Source organism: Aquila chrysaetos, chromosome 22, assembly GCF_900496995.4.
Source record: "Aquila chrysaetos chrysaetos chromosome 22, bAquChr1.4, whole genome shotgun sequence".
NCBI classification, from domain to species: domain Eukaryota; kingdom Metazoa; phylum Chordata; class Aves; order Accipitriformes; family Accipitridae; genus Aquila; species Aquila chrysaetos.
Genome location: NC_044025.1, coordinates 4,107,469 through 4,126,016, shown reverse-complemented (window position 1 = coordinate 4,126,016; position 18,548 = coordinate 4,107,469). Strand labels below are relative to the sequence as shown.

General features: G+C 39.1%; 1 protein-coding gene across 1 annotated transcript in view; it reads left to right on the top strand.

Annotated features, from left to right (window-relative positions):
• KCNIP1 (potassium voltage-gated channel interacting protein 1) overlaps positions 1-18,548 on the top strand; it is a 467,611-nt gene that overhangs the window by 49,403 nt on the left and 399,660 nt on the right. The gene's annotated exons all lie outside the window — the stretch shown is intronic.

The window sequence follows — 18,548 nt, the reverse complement described above, 5'->3', positions numbered from 1 at the left end:
ATGCCATAGATTAATATTAGTGTCCAGCATGTTCCTCTAGCCAAAAAGCCAAGTCTGCTTCTGGGACATATAAACAGATGACTCCTAGCACAGAGCTTCAGAGAAGAGCTAAAATAATACTTTTTTTGAGAGAGGAAAACTCTTTTATTGGGAGACTAAAGGAACTGAAATGAATTAATCCAGTAAAAGCATTAAGAGTGTTCTGAGCATTGTAAACAAGGGTAAGATACTCTCCACCTTGCTTTAGCTATCTAATAATTAGCTGTTTCAGCTTACGCTGGTCTTCTGGGCTTGCTTTTGTTAAAAGATTTGAAGTTGACATGTTCAGAAAGTTCATGCTGTCTGAAGATAACAGATGAATCTCCCCCGAAAGGACCTTTTCTATTATTATTGATGCAGAAGAGAGCACACAAAGCTAACTTGGATTTAGATAACTGTCTGTTAAACACTTAAAGCTAAGTAAGATGAAGCCTGCTACTATCATCTAGGTGGGAAAGATTTATGATCATAGTCATTTTTTAATGTTTGAGAAGTGATGTAGCTAAATTTAAAGAATGACATTTGAAGGTTGGAAAAAGAGCCTTATGAACAAAACTTACTCCCATATAAAATGCGATCTGGTTAAATGGAGTTTTCTATCATTTTTTGATACTTAGAAAACAGGACTCAATATTTCAAAGATGCAGGCTCTGGCTCAAGCAAAAGTCATGCTTTTAATGAGGAATTTATTAAAAGTGATTTTGGGGCTGTGTGACTCGGGAGACGAGGTAGGAAACAAGGTAACCCCCACTGACTGAAATTCATGAATCTTCAACTCTGGCTGTCTCTTCTGCCTGCTCTCCTTAACCCAATGGCTAATAGACACAGATCAATTTTTAAGTGCTGCACTAAGGAGTTCTACTGTAAAATTAACACAAAACTTGGGGATTCCACAGGCAAAACAGAGATTATGTTTTTAAAGTTTCTCAGCATACTGAAGGAGGTGGTGGTAGAGCGCTTTGCCTCAGTTTGAGGTGCACTGGTGATTTATTTGAATAGACAGAAGGTATGCTCCAAGTCTGGTGCCACACTTTACCTTTTGCTTGTTTCTTTTCCTCTCACATACACTGCAGATGTGCAAGTCCAGGTGACTACTGGCTCTCTGAGAACTAACCCAATAAAATAACGTGGATGTGCTAAAGGGAGGTGCTGTGCTGATACCCACTTCTAACCTTGGCATATTTCAATGTGCCACTGGCCTGTACTGAGTGATGTGTATGTATGAGAGCTGTATCAATGGCGATCAATTTGGCAAAGCCAAATGTTTGTTATAATACAAACTGTAATTCTGTATTAGTCTAAAATAGCCTCTGTCTTATTAAAATCGCATAAAGTTTGGGGGGGGGTGGTTGCAACTTGAGGGGAGGGAGGAAAAAGGGAACAATCTGGTGATTGAAATCACCATGTGCTTTTGCTCTGGTGCTCCTTTTCCTTGCAGGAGCTGCAGTGCTTGCTCCTCCTCTAGTGTTGCTCCTGGCTATCACAGTGGGACACCACTGTGAACCAACTCACCTGCTTGTTCAAGGCAGGATTTCCCTGGTCTCAGAGGAGCACGGGACCAGCTGTAGCCTCTGCATGAGGAACTGCTGCTGGGACACTACTTCACTGCTTATTTGTAAGCTGCGTTAACTAGTGATGCACAGTTTCTCCTGGCCTTACGCTGGCCCAGAGAGGGGATGTGGGGTTGCTGCTGGAACAGCCGAGTTCCTGAGAGTGCTCTTTGAGTATGGGTGGCAGAGCAAATCGAGGCCAGTTAGGGTCAGCTGGAGCTAAAGGCAGTAGTCTCTGTTGGTCTATGATCCTTTTGCAAATACTAGTTTCAGCCAAGATAAAAAATTTTGCAGCAGCCTTCCCAAGCTTTGCTTGAGGTGCTGTTTTAATGTTTGATCCCTGACTATAACTGGGGGAAGAAAAAGGGAAGACAATGTCAGAGTAGGCTTTTCTGAACTTCAAATACTCTTTTTCAAACCTGAACAAGTTTCTTTTCAATGTCTTCCTTCCTACTTATTTTATTCCAAGGTATTAAACCCTTTGGCTAAGGCCAAAATAAATTAAATTTGAGGGATAATTGCCCATGATTCTTTAAAAAATGAGCAATGCATCAACTTGGAAAAAACTGCCGTGTCTATAAGTTCGCCAAGTATCTATGCTTAGAATTATCAGTCTCCAGAACTGCAAGAAGCTATCAGACAAATTAAAGAGAATTAAGGTAAGTATTTCTGAGGAGTTATTTTCTCTGTAAGTGCTAGTGGAAGCAAAACCATGGGAGAGCAGGTATGTGGCTCTGAAAGAGAACTTGTGTAAGCATTAGCATACAAGGATTGTAGCTCTGTTTTGTAAATAAAAATGTGAAGGGACTGCAAACATTACACAAGTGGCAGGGGAAAAGAGTTTCTGGTGTTTACTTGCTGTACTGCTCTGCAATGACTACTCAAACCATTGTCCTTCGTGCACCATCTGTATCGTAGAATGCTTTGTTCCAACTCCCTTTTGTTTCTGATAGGGTCTGGTCATTGCAGGTGTGTGTTAGTTCAGAGGACTCTTAACCATCCCAACAAATCACTGACTTTGCTGTGATTCTGGAGCTTAAAGGAAGCTCAAGAGAGTCTGGTTCGACCCCACATGCTACTGAACATTTTGTTGTTGTGACATCACATGAATTAAACTTATTTTGTGTTTGCAGGTGACCTGTTACGCATTAGGCTGTCCTTTGTAACAGGTGGATCTTGCTGCACGTCCTAGTCAGATTATAAAAATAGTGACCATAGGCAAGTAGAAGTGATGTGAATTTGCAAACTATGAACTCCCTTTTGGCTCTAATGTGAAGAGCAGTTCAGGAGTTAAAAAGGGGAAAGGGAAAAAAACACCCAACTATAGTATCTTTTAGTTGGTCAGAACTGATTGTTCCATTCTTCTAAGCTGATAATCCATAAGGATTGTTTTCATGTTAGGGCTAAGAAAAACTTAATGGCTGTGAGACAGAGCCAGTTTAATAAGTATTGCTGTTTTATTTCCAGGACTTTCTGGCGCTTCTGAAGAATCAGTGAGCTGTGAAATGAGAACAGTTGTTTGGCTCTTCAGAGAGCCTTGCAAAGTTATTAGCTCCCCCCTTCCTAATTGAAACATATTCATAGTGTAGTACATTGTTGTTTTTAATGGGCATCATAAAGAGAAGCTGTGGCTCTTGAACAAGGAACAGTCACATATTAAAAATGAAGTGAGTTAGAAGGAGGAGGAGGTCCTAAGTGTTGGCATTACTAAATCAGGCGCAGGCAAACTTCAGGACTCAGCTGCTTCCTCTTAAGTAACTAAATAAACAAACTGTTTTCTGGACTTGCTGATAACTCACCAGTTTCATGAGGGCTGAGGGAGTCCTCAGAACTTGTCACACAGATACATAAGCAGGGATTTTGAATTGTCTGTTTGGTGTCCAACTTCACAGCATGGTGGCTGTGCACTTATGATGATTTCGTGAGTGAAAGGTAGCTGTGCCTCCCTGTGATGTGTTGTACCCATAGTAAAGCATAATGCTGTGGGAGAACTTCATTTCTCTCTGAAGTTACTGAGAACTCTCTAACTACTGTGTCTTGAAAATGAAGTTAGAGAGGATGTTTAACTGTTTGCTGCATCCAGTCCTCTGTGGATACATACTAACAAATTTCAGAGAATATGGGCATGGTTTTCAATCAGAGAATAAGTGCATGTACTATTTTCTCAGTTTGGATCTTGTATGTGTGATCAGTTCTTAATAATGTTATTCCAGATAGAGAAGCCCTTGATGTCTAAAAAAATCCCCACACCACCAGCACAAAAAAAAAAAACCCAACAAACAAAACAAACTCACAGCACAGTGTATAGAATTTTCAATTGTGAATTTAAAAGTATTTTACAAAGGGAGGTTGTTATTGTTTATCCTTGCTTTAAGTAGATGGGCACAAGGAGATAAGTGCCTTTGTCTGGCAAGTGAGAGGTGATCAGACAACTGGATTTGCTGAATTTCTGCACTGTGCTCTGTCCAGTTTGTAGTTAGAAGTACAGGGGAGGCATGGAGGTTGCTCTGAGACTATGGCCTCTTCCACCTTACTCCTTTTATCTGTCACAGTGACTCGTGCTATCTCACTGTTATATGCTTAGGTTTATTGACAGTAGCAAGCAAACCTGAATAACAAATTTTCAGCATAGTCTGGAATTGGTGTTTTCTGCTTTTGTCTGACAGTGTCTCAGGCATGTAATGCGTATTACATTACACTTGATGCTGATGGGAACTTTATACAATGACTGAATACTATCTGATTTCAGGTAAACAGAAGCTGCTAGGAACATAGACTCATGTTCAGCTTCTCATGTTCAGGTTAACTACAAAGTGGAGCAAATATAAGGCCTTTCCTGAACTTGGGAACTTATTGCAGCAACTCTGTCATACAATAAAGTATGAAATATAGCGTACCGGTACCATGTGTTCATGCCAGGAAACATAAGCATTGCCAAATAAACAGGTCAGATGCTTATCCAAGTTAGGACAAAGGGCTGACTCTGGTAGTGTTGTTGCTAATGGTCTCTGCTGTCATCTGTGAAGTTGGTTTCTGCAGTGAAATGAGTAAATTCCTGTTTCTGAGCCTTGTCTGTTCAGTGTTTGTACTGTATCTGAAAGAAGGGCTTTCAACTCCTCATCTACAGAATGGGAACAATATTTTCTTTCTTACTATCCTAAGGCCAAATACGTTAATGAAATGTAATTTCATAATGGAAGGTACTCAGTATATTAGCTGAGTATGACTCAGTATGTAGTCTGGCCAATGAAAGGAAAATTGTTTTGGGTTTTTTCCCCCCTGTATTGGATATTTTGCCAAGCTGACAAAATGCAGGCAGAAAAGAGAAGAAGCTTTCACAAAATAAGACATTTAGACATGACAGTGTGGTGTTAAGTAAGCTTATGGGAATGTTATTTCTGAGCAGATGAGTAGAATTGCATAGTACTGTATAGCAGAAGAAATCAGAGAGTTGTTATGATTTCTTTCTTGTTACTCTTTGAAACTAAATAGAGCTCCTGTATTTCTGTCTAACAAACCCCAGGAAGCAGGATGGTGATGTGTGGTCTAACAGGTTCTAGATATGTCAGACCTACTGCATATGCAATTAGCAGACGAGCACCTTAAGGTAAGCAAATCCAGCACATTCTGCAGGATTTAATTTACTGCCTATGTTTTGGGCATCAGTCAGTCTGGTTATAGCGAGTCATATAGAAATGATAAAAACCTTTTTCTTTGCTGGCTTGAGGGAGAACCTCTGTGTTTTGGGGAGCCTGGATATTGACAACTTGAGTACAAGTCATATACCATAGGTATTAGTTTGTTGTTGCTTATCAAATAATACTTGGAAGTCAGGGCAGTTGGTATGGTCATGTGAACTGCCGGGTGAATTCCCACAGTTGGAGGAGCCTGTTGCTCCCTGCTACGATTCCTGGTGCCATTGCTCCCTTTGCTGGGAGCTCTGCTGCTGTTAATGTGAGCAAGGTGCTTCCTCCTCTGTGTCCATGCCTATGCATGGACACCCTTTACTGCTCTCACACCTTTACTGCTCTCCTGTATTGGGAGAGGGGGATTGAGAAGGGGATGTGCTAACCCTCAGCTTCCTATACTCCCAAAATACATGATACTGTATCAGCCTTGCTACAGTGAATTATGAAGTCTCCAGAAGAGATACAAAACATAGTGGTGGAAAGGGTGATGTGCCTTCTTTTTCCAGAATTAAATTGCTTAAAGGCAGGTTTAAAAAAAAAAAAAAAAAATCAAATGGAAATATATTATTAAATGCCCTTTGTTTCTATTCCACACCTGTTCTAAATAGAGAAGTTCACAATTTGTTTTTTCTTTTGCTGAAAGTCAGATTGATATAAGGAATTAAAGTAAATCTTCTTTTCCTTAACATTATTCTTTTGTTGCAGAAAGTTACTGTAAATGAGACTGTCGTCTATAAATAATAGCACTGATCTTATGTTCCCTGAAGCAGTTAAATTTCCTTTTGGAGTGCAGTCCCAATATCTAGGCATTTTATGTGCTTTACTATACACTTTTCATGAAAGTAACATGATTACTTTGAGCTCTTCCTTTACCTGGGGAATTTTAATCCATTTAAAAGTAACATTGCCCCAAGAAGTTAACGGCAGATAAGTTTTAGGCTTATGGAGCAATTTTCACTGTGATTAAAAACTCAAATGAGCCATTGGTAGCAGAGATCATTAATTTTGCCTGTGTAAGAGGAGATCATGCAGGCAACTACTAAAGCAACCTGGCGCTGGACTTCTCCATGACTTGTGGCAGGTCTCAGCTGAAAAGTGCCTGACATGTATGGCAGATCAGGGGAGCATAGTTTGTGATTTGCATTTTTGCAGGTTCGCTGGTTGAAGTATGTTTACTCTATGCTGATGTAGAGAAATAAAAGCCACAGCTGCTCTGTGTGTGGAGAATAGGAGGAGAGTGCTGCAAGGAGATGTGTGGCAGGAATTTGGTGGAGAGAATTGGTGGGAAATGGTCTTTTTCACACATCAGAAGCCCTAACTTCCTACCTTGGCAGAATAGAGGCAGAAACAGAGGTAATTTTCAGACTTCTCCACCTTCGCCAACTGGTCATGATTTTGGGTTGGCAGCATTTTTATTCTGTAATCTTGGTCTTCATGCTTCTGGTATAATTTTTTGCTTTCTTTCTTTATTGATAACTGAAGACCAAAATATCAAGATGAGGCACGGATGCTGGGCAGGAGGAGCAACTCTTCAGGGCAGGCAAAGATGAAGGTTATATGATGCTTAGTCATTTCAGTGTCACTTCTGTCCCCAGTTTTACTGCAGGGTTTTCTTCTCTTGGTGCAGCATCTGGCTGGCACTGTGAGGTCCTGGTTACCAGAAACTGTGGCGAAGCAAATGGTTCTTGTGCTGCATGGATATGTTTGCATCTCAGAGAAAGGGAAAAAAGAGCTTCTCAAAGAGAAAAGGGGAAAAAGCAAAGCTGAGCAAAAGAAATTATTTGGGCCAGTAGGAAATACATCCTATTGGAACTATATATAGTCTGTATATGCACATGAACAATTTCTGCTTTGAGTTCTCCCCACTAGGAAGGTTTGAGAGTATACCTGCATGGACTTGATTCAGCTTGCATAGGTTCAATTACACCACATTGGCTTCCCTTTCACTAATAAAAATGTGCTTCAATGTGTAAATTCTTTCTCCTCTCAATGATTATATGTAGATGTAGAGAAAATAAATTGAAATTAGATTTAGTTTTGCCAACCATCTTGGGCTGAGTTGTCAGTCTTCAAAGACATGAATAAAATGTGTGCTGTTAGAGAATAGCACTAATTCTTTTTGTGGGGAGAAGAAACCAACAGACCTTACTCTGTAACTGTCAGCTTCCCTTACTTTAACTGTGTATTCCTCCCTTGGACCCTACTGTTTTCACTGTTGGAGTTTAGTTTCTTGGTTTCTGTGTTATTGCTACTGACCTTGCAGTGTTTTGAGAAGGAATGGACTGATGAACCAAATAGAAACCTGTGACTGCTGGGAGGAATTTGATGTTTATGCATACCATCTGCAGGAACTGGCACTTGTAGAGGAAAAGAGGTCCTGCAATACCAGGAGTCTTAGCTAGAAGTGAAAGGAATGAGTGCTTCATTTAGGAGGTATGGTATGGTTTTCTGCTTGTTTTAAAAATGCAGATGAAAAGAAAGAATTACTGAACTGTCAGGGCCTATATGTTTCAGCACGTCCTTTCCTTCAGGAAGGGATGTTCTGTTCTCTGGAGGGCTGTCTATGTTTAACAAGTCTCCAAGAAGGACATCTGACTGAGGATGTGGTGTGAATTGCTTTGCCCTGGCTTACCTTGTTCTTAACATTGAATGCAACTGTGACTACAATAAGGGCATTCCTTCTATTCCCGTAAATCCAGGTTGAGTACTTTTTTCTGATCTCAAAGGCAGTGAGTGCTGATGCTTGTATGGTTTGTAGCCTCGTTTTACAGACTGAATTTCTTGTAATGCAGGGGATTATGAGAGGCAAGACCTTTGTAGCTGAGGAGTCCCCTGTAGAGTGAAATGTTTCTGTTGCACTTAAATACGAGTACTTGGAGAATTGGATCCCAATAGTGTGTATTTTGCTTTTGCTTGCAGAAGGGAGTTGAACACTAAAAAGTTACTTTTCTTACCCTTCTTATCCCCTTCTGTATCTCATGGTATTGTAATTAGAGAGCAGTAAACAAGAATATATGAAAACTAGTTTTAGGTCATACTTCTGATTGCCTAAACCAGAGATGATGTTGAAACCAAAAGCAATTTTAGGACAGTTCCCTAACCTTTGTGCTGTAGAGTATGCTGGAATAAGTTATCCCTCCCAGTATCCCCAGGGGAGCTTTTTTGTAATATAAAGTAATTGGAGATGTCTTGGAGAAGAGACTAGAAATTTGTTATCCCAGCCTCAAGTCAGTGACCTTATCTCAGAATATGGATACTTTCCTCTTTCCAGAGAGATTCCCCCCCTACCCCTCTGCCAAGTTTTATTTGTATGTGAAGTAGAAAAGCTGTAGCATGAATAAGAAATTGAGAGATGCTCATCTGTCACATTGTAAAATTGAAGAGAATAAGAGGATGTGTGTGGACTTGATAAGCAAAACTGCAAGGCCTCTGTCCAAAACTTTGCTTGGAATTAAGAATGAAAGATTTTCTACTTGGCCTTGGGAAATAAATCCAAATCAAACATATTAGTTCAGCCTCCAAACTAAAATATCAACTGTTTGTATATGACTATTCTCAATAGAGTTTGTTTTAAGAAGACTTATGAAAATACAAACGTTTTATGATAAATTTTTACGGCTCCCAACACACAGTTTCCATCCAAAACAAACTTATAAACCCCAGCCCTTCATTAGTGAGCTTCGTTAATGGTGTTATGCACTTTAATAGGAACTTCTGAGACATTTTACAGGATTTGGAAACCTCTTGATGAAATGCTATGGCTCGCTAATTTAGAACATAAACAGTGGAGATGTTTAATCGTTGCTATCTCTCTTTGTACTTGCTCAGCAGTTCTGCACTCCCTCTGGATTTCTTTGTTCTTAGCAAAATTATTTATCCCCCTCAGGTTCTTTCAGTCTGTTGCTTTTCTCATTCTGTTTCTAGGTGAATAAGCTTTTTTTTCAGGCTAAAGCAAAGAAAAGGTGAAAACTGCTTCCTGAACTTTGAATGTGTGTGATCCATTATGAAAAACTGCGGTGTTCATGGTGATGGTACGTGAAATACAGGTACTCTGCAGTAGCAGGCTTTGAACTGGGCCTCAAGTCAATGGTCTTGACATTTAGAAATTTGGGGGGGGGGGGAAGGGGGTGTGGATGGTGGTGTCTCTAATAGTTGGATTTTTTTCAATCATTAACACATAAGGATGGGTGAAGAATACTAGATAAAAAGCAAAATGTTGTTCCCTCTCAACTCTACAAGATGGGATTTTTTACAACTTGACTTCAATGGCAAGAGGATCTATGCTGACAGCCTGTGCAGACCTTAAGTGGTGTTATTTAAAACTTGGTATAAGCAACTGAATCAGAATTTTGACAAATAGAAGAATCTGTTGCTGTAGTAATTCTTGCAGGTTTTCTGAAAAGAAGAAGAATGTAGGAAACAAAGCTGCAAACCAATACTCTACTCAATTGATGTCTGTAGTGTCTTTTCTCCAACTATGTATGGGTATGGGCATCTTTTTGTCTGGCAGAGAAGCTAAAGGCATAATGAAAGGTGACACAGGAGGGGATAGACTAAGTGTCTGTAGTATACCAGGTACAATTTCATATATATGACTAAAACTTGGCCCACAGTGCCCAGGTACTGATCCTGGGCATTCCTGATAAATAATCCTGTTAGAGAACCATGACTGAACAGTATCATCTTGACAAAATAAATGAAACCTGCTGTCTGATTTTTGTGGTTCATAACAAAGTTCTCAAACTGAAAATAGTCATCAAGTATTACTGTGTAAACTGTTTGAGGCTAATCAGACTCCTTATTAAAGCAAAAGCCAATAATGTATTTTTATTTCTCCCCCATCCTGCTTTTGATGCAGGTGCTCTCCAAAAAGCTTACAGATTGCTGGCACTAACGTGGTAGGTGCAGGAAGTGTGATAAGCTTCCTGTATATGATTTGGGTTTTTTGTCATGTACTAAATAGCTGTGTGTACGAGGTTCCCTTTATATAAGGTGTTTTACATCTTGCATTTGAATTAACAAGATCATATTCCTGCAAAGCTATTTATGCCAGGATAAAGCTGCACATGGGAACATCTCCATAGCTTCTTCATTAAAATATTTTGGAAATAACTAAGGACATGCTAGCCAAAACATCTTCAAAATCTGGAGAAATTGGCAGGTGTCTGTCTGTGGGAACAGGCAAGACAAGTGATCAGGATTTTTTGCAGGTTTTGCAAACTTCTTGTAGGATTTTAGAGCCAAGTTCAAGACATCAAAATGATCCATACATTATTATAATGGAAACTAAGATAAAAGGGCAGTTACAACTTGTATTTGTATTGTGTGCTTGTGATCCAGAACATGCAGCACGTGTCTGCCTGTTGTTCACCTGATAAGGCATCTGTGATGCCCAAATAAGAAAATGGCACAAATTTCTCATATGATGCCCTGTTGATTTCTTTCACAGGCCAAAAAGCAAATGCATCCAAACTTTTAAAAATCTGAACTCTAGCTGTGCTCATTGGATCAGTGCTAGAGAGCTGAGATAGCACAGGGACTAGAACCGTGTGCGTGCCAAGAATTTATGATGACACAATATCCAGCTGCTCTAACATATTGCCTCATTTGCCTGCATTATGTTACCACAAGATGTATCCTAGCCCCTTCCAGTTTCCTTATGTTCTGCTTATAGCAGGGGCGCTGAGACAATATTGTGCACCCTCAGCAGGTGCTCTGAAAAAGGAGTGTTTCCAATTCCTACTATTTCCTTTTTGCATGTAGAAAGGAAGACTCTTTCAAAGCATTGGCAAGCAGGCTTTAGTAGTTAACTACTTCAGCTTTGAGTGCAATGATACTGGGTTTATGTGTGCAATAAAAGGTCTATGCCAGACAATTGGTTTGGCAAAACATACAGTATGCTTTGCATTAAATATTCTGATTTCCTTTAGTCCTCTTCATTGCTTTTGAGATTATAAACTTTAGGATAGTTCCAAATTCACACTGAGCCTTTTGAACTTGCTTCTGAGACTGAAGTCAGCCTCCTAAGTCCCTCAAACAGAGCTTTCCTATACTTTGTACCATCTCAGGAGTCATGATTTTGCCTTTCGTTGTCCTATTTCCTGTCAATGCATTTCTGTTTGCAGTCAAAGTTCTGGCTATTCTTAATATACTTCCTGGTCCACAGAGCTTAGTAATGCAACTCTTCTAATGACTTCGGACTGCTTTCATTTTGCTGCAGTTCTTCAGAACAGTCCCTTTTTTAAAAAGGGAAGGGGGAGGAAGGGGAAAGATTGAAACTTATTGTAGTGACAGTAGCCAACTTGAAAATAGACCAAATCTTGTGATGCTTCTCTTGTAAGTAACTTAGATGGAAAACAACCTGAGTTCTTTAGCATCTTGTCTTTTAAATAGCATCCTAGAGGGATGCTGAAAACACCAGAAACAGGCTTGTAAGAGAAAGCATGCATTTTGGGGCTTGGTATGGACTACTAAGGTTCAGAGAATTTTTGGAAGTAACTTCCTGGATCCCCTGTCTTTTATAGACAAAAGTTACCAGCATGGGGAAGGCACTCTTGTATTTAACATAATAGTTCAACAAAATAATACACGTGGCCAAGTTCTAGAAGAGGTGATGCCTCCAAGGCAGGACCGAGGTAAGGCGCTGGTATGCATTACGCCTACTGAACCTGCTAATGGTCTTCAGTAAAGGTTTCCAAGTAAATGTGGCATGGCACCTTTCTTTAATAGCAAATGTACTTAAACCCGAAGAGAGTTAGTCTGCAGCCTACTAACCTGAGTGGTGAAGCATCATTTCCACAATGAAATAAAGTACATGCCGGTGCTGTTACATCCACATCTTCTCTCTGATGATAACAGACTGACTAGCAGTCAGTGTTTTGGCCTTGTTTTTATGCTTGAATATGTGCCGTGCTGAACCTAACTTTTGACTTGTAGCTATATGGGAACCAGAATGGCAGAGATGCAAGTGTTTTTCTGTTATGTCATTAAGGCCACTATCTATTCTGCTGAGAAACAGAAAGATGACCAATGGAAAAAGAAAAATGGGGAAAAAAGAGAAATTATGAGGAGAGTTTACTTGAAGAGGGAAATAGAGGATGATGAGAAAGATCAGAAAAAATTAGGAGCAATATTCGGCTTGCTTTTCCATGCCTGTGACAGTTGGGGAGCTCAGTAATCATGACTCTGTGGGGATGATATCCGGCTAGGAAGATTAGTAACAGGAACCAAAATCTGTTATAAGACATTGTTGAAAGCTGATGTTTCCGTAAGTACGTGTTCAGGCTGAGCTTTGCTTATCTCTAAGCCTGTGAATAGCTTTTGGAAATGGATGCTTTTTTTTTTTTATTTTTATTACCCGGTATACTGCAGAGAGATAGATAAGAAGCTGAAATACTTTAAAACTTCTTTGTCATCCATCACTCCATCTGCTTCAGGGTTTAGCTCACATCCCTGATCCTCTTCTGCTGTGCTGTAGAGCTAAACTTCATGGGACGCGCTTGGTCTCTCATATTTCTTTAGAGTGAAGAGCAGGGACAACAGTGTGAATTAAGGAATTGTCTTGATACGTGTAACCTTTTAAATTTTGCTTCTTTCTTTAATCATTTCAATTGCAAGGCAAACTGCCTGCTACGTACCTTGGTGGGAGGTCTTTCTATTACAGATATAGTCTGTGTGACAGCAGGATACGCGTAGCTATGGACAGGTACCATTAGCTGGAAAAGGAGGATTTTGGGGATTACTTGTGGGTAAACTGGAGAGCACATCTTTGCCGACAGTTAAGTGGAACTGGTCTGTTGTACAGATGGCTGGTAATAGCAAATCCTAACTAATGTTTAGACTTACACTGTTTGCTTTAAAGATCTATTTTCTTTTTTTGAAAATAGTAAAGCTGAATATGGGAAAAACACTTCTAAAACCAATTTAGGACAGAGATCTGAGTTTTGGGAGTACTCTGAAGTGTTTTTTTTTTTTAATTACTACTTCTCCCCCTAACATGCCAATTGCAAAATACTACAGTCTCCGCACCCCACCCCTGCCCCGACAACTTTTGCCTGACCGTAGTTTTGAATTCCTCCTGGTTTGTAAGCATGTTCTTGACTTGCAGGATTAATTTTACTGAGCCAAACTGATGACTTTCATGGGGATGGAGCAGAAAATCAAAATACCAAGTTCACCAAGAGATGTTGACAGTATTTTTATCAATGACTAAGAATGGCAAATCCTAAGTGGCTTAAAAACTAAGGTAGGATGAGGAAAATACACATGGACTGGCAGCCAGTATGGGAAGATTGGGGTATCTGCTTATATCTGGTATTTTGAATCTAGAGCAGCACAGAGCCCTTTGTATTTTGGGAAGTATGGTATCTTTCCGTGAGCACAGCCAAGACTTCAGATGAGCATATATACCTGACATGGATGTGTTCTGTCCCTCAAGAATGGATTCAACTCTGAAAAAGAACAACCAGAAATACTCCTTCCCCATTATTACCTGGACCAGTGATAAGCTGCTAAATGCCACAGGGATTATATTTATAAATTACTGTCACGGTCACTTGACTTAGTTATGGGATCTTAAACCTGGTTGGCTCATATAACTTAGATGACAATGATTGCCTTGATGTCTGGGATTAGCAGTGCTGGCCCTTTCATGAAAGAGTTGATTTACGAGAGGTAAAGGATTCTACTTGCAGAGACAGCTAGCATTAGAGAAGATCAGAGAGTCCACAGTGTTTTCATTCTTTTTTAAAATTATTTTTTAATCTTTGAAAATTTATTACATAAAGGTTATACAAAAGAGCATACAAGAAGATGGATTGGCTTGACTGTAGCCATATAAGGCATAGTGTGGTTTTGAATATCTCCTTGCCTTCCCTTTGTAAATTCATTGATTGGGAGAAAGGAAAGATGGTGTAATTTTTTGAAGGAGTATGATTTGCACTGAACAGGATCAGTCAGTGGCTGCCTTTCTGTACTGGTGCTCATGGTCACTAAGGCAGTAAGGTATACCACTGCCTTACTGACCATGAGCACCAATACAAAAAGGGCTGCTCATGCAGCCCAGGGGAGCAGAATTTACTTTTCTGGTCCCCAAGGCAGTGATGGTAGCTGTTAAAAACCTTTAGGATGGAGCAGGCTCTGTGAAACAGCTCCACAGAATTGGGAGAGTTTTTTTCATGATCATCTCTTTAACTCATTTGTTGTGCAGAAGTTATTAGCCTCAGTGCAAACCAGTCATACTTGTAAGATTCTTTTTTGCTGAAATGTAGCAGAGAGGCATCTATGCGTTGGTTTTGTTGTTTTTTTTTTTTCTACTCTCTGTCATTACTCACTTCTGACATTAAGGAAAAGGGAGATTCTGGAAGTTAAGTCAATCTATTTATAAAGAATTTCAATCCTCAAGTGCAAAATGGAGTCTGCAGAGATTTGGCCCCTAATCTGTATTATAACTTAGTTATATTTTTAATGGCCGTTAATTTGTGTTAATTAAATTCAGCAGTTTTAAACAAATTATGTGTATACCTTTTTATTATTATTATTTCAAGAAGATTAATTTGCCTGTCAGTTAAGGTCAAAAAGCTTGCTCATGAAAGCTGCCTGATTAATATTAATCAGAACACTTTTCTGTTATTGCAGCTATCTTTTCTGTAGGATAGATGTTGAAAGATGTCTTGGTGTAATTTCTGTTTGCATTCTTTTCTCTCCCCCTCCCCCCCCCATCTCATGGCTTTTTTTTCTTTCTCCTCTTAAACCAGCAAACATTGCTTTGCTTTGTTGGTTATTGTGTTTTCCTGTAACATACCCTCCTCAAAGAGCACAGTGTTAATGGATACCAATGACATAAAATCAGTCTTAGATGTGTAAACATCTGCCACACTCAGTAGATATCACATTAGTTTATTCTGTTTTGTCCTTGTTTTCCATTTTACACTACTCATGTTTCCCCCAGGAGATGTTCTTTTGTCACATTATTTTGAGACTGAGCCTCCCTAAGCAGGCTGTTCCATGTAACACTTATGTGAAGTTGTAATTTCTTTAATGCCCACAATTTTTACTTTTACGTGATGATTTTCATTCAGCATAGATATAACTAAGGAACAAATGATACTGTGAAAACACTAGGTCATTTCAGGACAAATGAGATACAGAAATTGTTGCCCTTTCAAATCTCGGGGATCTTGGTACAGACTGATGAGGAAGATATTTCAAAAAGACCTCGTCATGAAGGGGAGAAACCTATGCAGTTTCTTGTAGTTAAAACATGGCTCACTGATCTCCTGAACTTGCAAAATTTAGAGCTTTTGAAATTTGAAACTAGGTTAGCCTCTGAATTGTGCAGATAATGCTTTCTTCTATAATCCAATTGTTTAAAGTAATATTTTTGGGTTTTCTTGTTTTTAAGGTTGAGCTCTGTATGATTTGGTTCACACATTCTTAATTGCTGTTATTTTAACCATCTGTGTTACTTGAGAAAGATTTCTCAAGAAAATAGCCAGCTAGCCAGCATTTCTAAAATTAGCGTATCTAATTACATTAGCACTTTATTTCTAAGAATAGTTTATTTATTGAGGATCAAAAGAAGCAAAAATAGATCTTTTTTGCAGTGAAGTGTATATCAGTATTTCCAAGTATGTCTGTGAAAACATGCCTAGTTTTCTTCCACTGTCATTTTAAAGCAAATGGAAAGAAAAGTCGGCAAATGAGTTGTTAGAAAGCAAGCATAATTATAAAATATCAGTAAGAATAAGAGAGTTCAAGCAGGAAAGGAAGGAGTCCAGTTGCACAGAGGAGGAGAGTGCGATCAGTGGGTTCATGCATGCAGTGGCCCATGCTTTCACAGAGCAGAGTTTTGCTGCATGGTGTGGGCTCCATCACTTTCCTTTTTGTTTCAGAGTTGAACACGACTGATCCCATTTCATATAAGCAGTGTTATTCCTATACTATGCGAGGATATGGTCCTTTATTTTTAAGGAACCAGTAGTACTTAATCATTGTAATGTGATCTACAGTCTTCCACTTTATACAACAAGCAGTATGCTGTGAGCAGCATTAGATTTTTGCTTAACCTGTCCTTCATTTTATAAATTTGGTTGGCCATTAAAATTTTTGGAGAATACAAAATGGCAATGTACTGCCCACAAGCTAGGAGGTGTTGCTGCTGGCTGAAGATGTGGTATGCTGTGTAGTACAGCAGCTGCAAAAAAAAAAAAATCTGTCCTAGCTATAGTTTGCTTTGCTTTACAATCAAAATAGTGCAGCTGCCTCAGTGAGGCACTGGGCCCAAATGGTTTAGCTCTGTGGAGCTGCAGGGCTTTTTAGTCAGGAAATAAAAATCATGGCTAACATGGCAGTGCTGGTTTTTTAGTATCTCCATGAGTAGAATTGGTGAAAGATGAGTGTCTCTTTGCCACATACGCTCAGAAGAGATAATATTGAGAGGATTACAAACTGGCTTGAGAGTTTCCCAAAACTCCTTCAAGCAAGGACAGTCCTTAACAAAAATAGTAAAAAACAGTGTTTTACTTATTACTTTTCCCCAATATTAGTGTTCTAGTATGCACATCAGCATGCAAATATGTTTGTTTGATGTATATTTATTTTCTTATTCAAGTACTTTTAGCAGGACCAATTTCAAATTCTGTAGATGTTGCAAAATTTACCATCTTAAGCAATACTGAAGTATGTGCTGTGATTAAAAATGAAAGTTATGAAATAATGAAAACATAAATGTAGTATACATCTACCTACAAAAGCATAAAAGAATGAAAGAACAACCCTGCTATTGTCTCTGACAGTTTTCATACCATTTTTTGCTGAAGATGGTTTAACTTGCTGTATTCTTATGGAAAACTTTTCCTTTTTATAATCTGGTTTTAATTTCTATGCATGCCTTCCTCTGTCGTACAAGAAGAAAATGTGAATATTGGACATATTCCATAAAATCAACTAGATAATAAAATTTTTGATACAGTTTATATATGCCCTTTAACTAAAACTTATTGTCTGTAGTGGAATTTCTGTGCAGTTTCGACATTGTAGTGCTATTCAGGATTAAAAGCACAGCATAGCATGTAACAGCAAGTACCCCCTGTTGGAATCTCTATTCTTCCATCTGGTGAGGTTCAGGATTGTTGTACATTTGTTAATAGGAATGTAAGTAACTGTCATGACAGCCTTGACAATGTGGTCAATCAACAGTGCAACAGCCAAGTGTGTTAAACACAAATAGTGTTTTTCTGCTGGGAGTGTCCTGGCAGGTGATAAAGCCAGAATTCCTTCTCCACCCATGGTTTGGAAGAGGCAAGTCATGAACCTGTTTGGGTTTGGATTTTTTTTGTTGTTTTTCTTCCCAGTTTTCTGGAAATGAAAGAAGTCATTATGTTTTAAGGTGCAAGCAGTTCCCCTGCTTAGGTACTGAAAGCCTAACACAGAGCTGGAAGAATAAGTTGTCTCCAACACTGTATCAATGTCTCAGTCCAATACAGTTACATTATCCTTTCTATTTCTACATTGAGGACACATGGCATTAATCTGTCAAAATTATCCAGGTAAACTTACTCTCTGTTGTGCGAGTGTTCCAGTTAGATGTCAGAAGCACTCTCCCTTTTTTTTTTTTTTTTAATTGCAGAATAAGTGCAGTATGCATGATCTAAAAGTCTAACAAAAACATACTTCTTGTTCAGACCTTGTCAAATGGTAATTTAGTCCTGCTCCAAAACCAGGCTTTCTGATGGCAGGGTTTGTCTCCATAGAAAGGAACGGGCATTTTATCCCAGCTTCCACCTGGCTTTATGTGCTTGGATCAAAGAGACTCTTCAGCACCCAGTATCGCTCTGGGAACAAAAGTTGTGCATGTATTTATTTTTTAGGAGATGAAGGACAAATGAACTTTGGTGTCTTTCTCATATCAGTTTTCTCCTTAGCTCATCTAACAAACAACCCCACCACTTTTGCTTTAGGAAATTCCTCTTGGTGAAATGTCTTGCAGTTCCACTGTGAAGATGTACAGGCACTAGGAGTGAATGAACCAAAGTTATAGGTCTTCCTCTGCAGGTCAGAAGTTTCGTTACGGGTTGGTACAAATGCTTGGCATTTGATGAAAAGCCGGGGATGAGTTTGAACAGCAAACCATCTCACCATCGTGCACCTGTTTCAGCTGGTCTGCCTTATTTAATGAGAAACGCACAGATGTAGGCTGATGCAAACCCACATAAAATGAATTAATAAAACACTGGTTCTAAAGGAGAAAAAAAATATCCATCTACTCAGT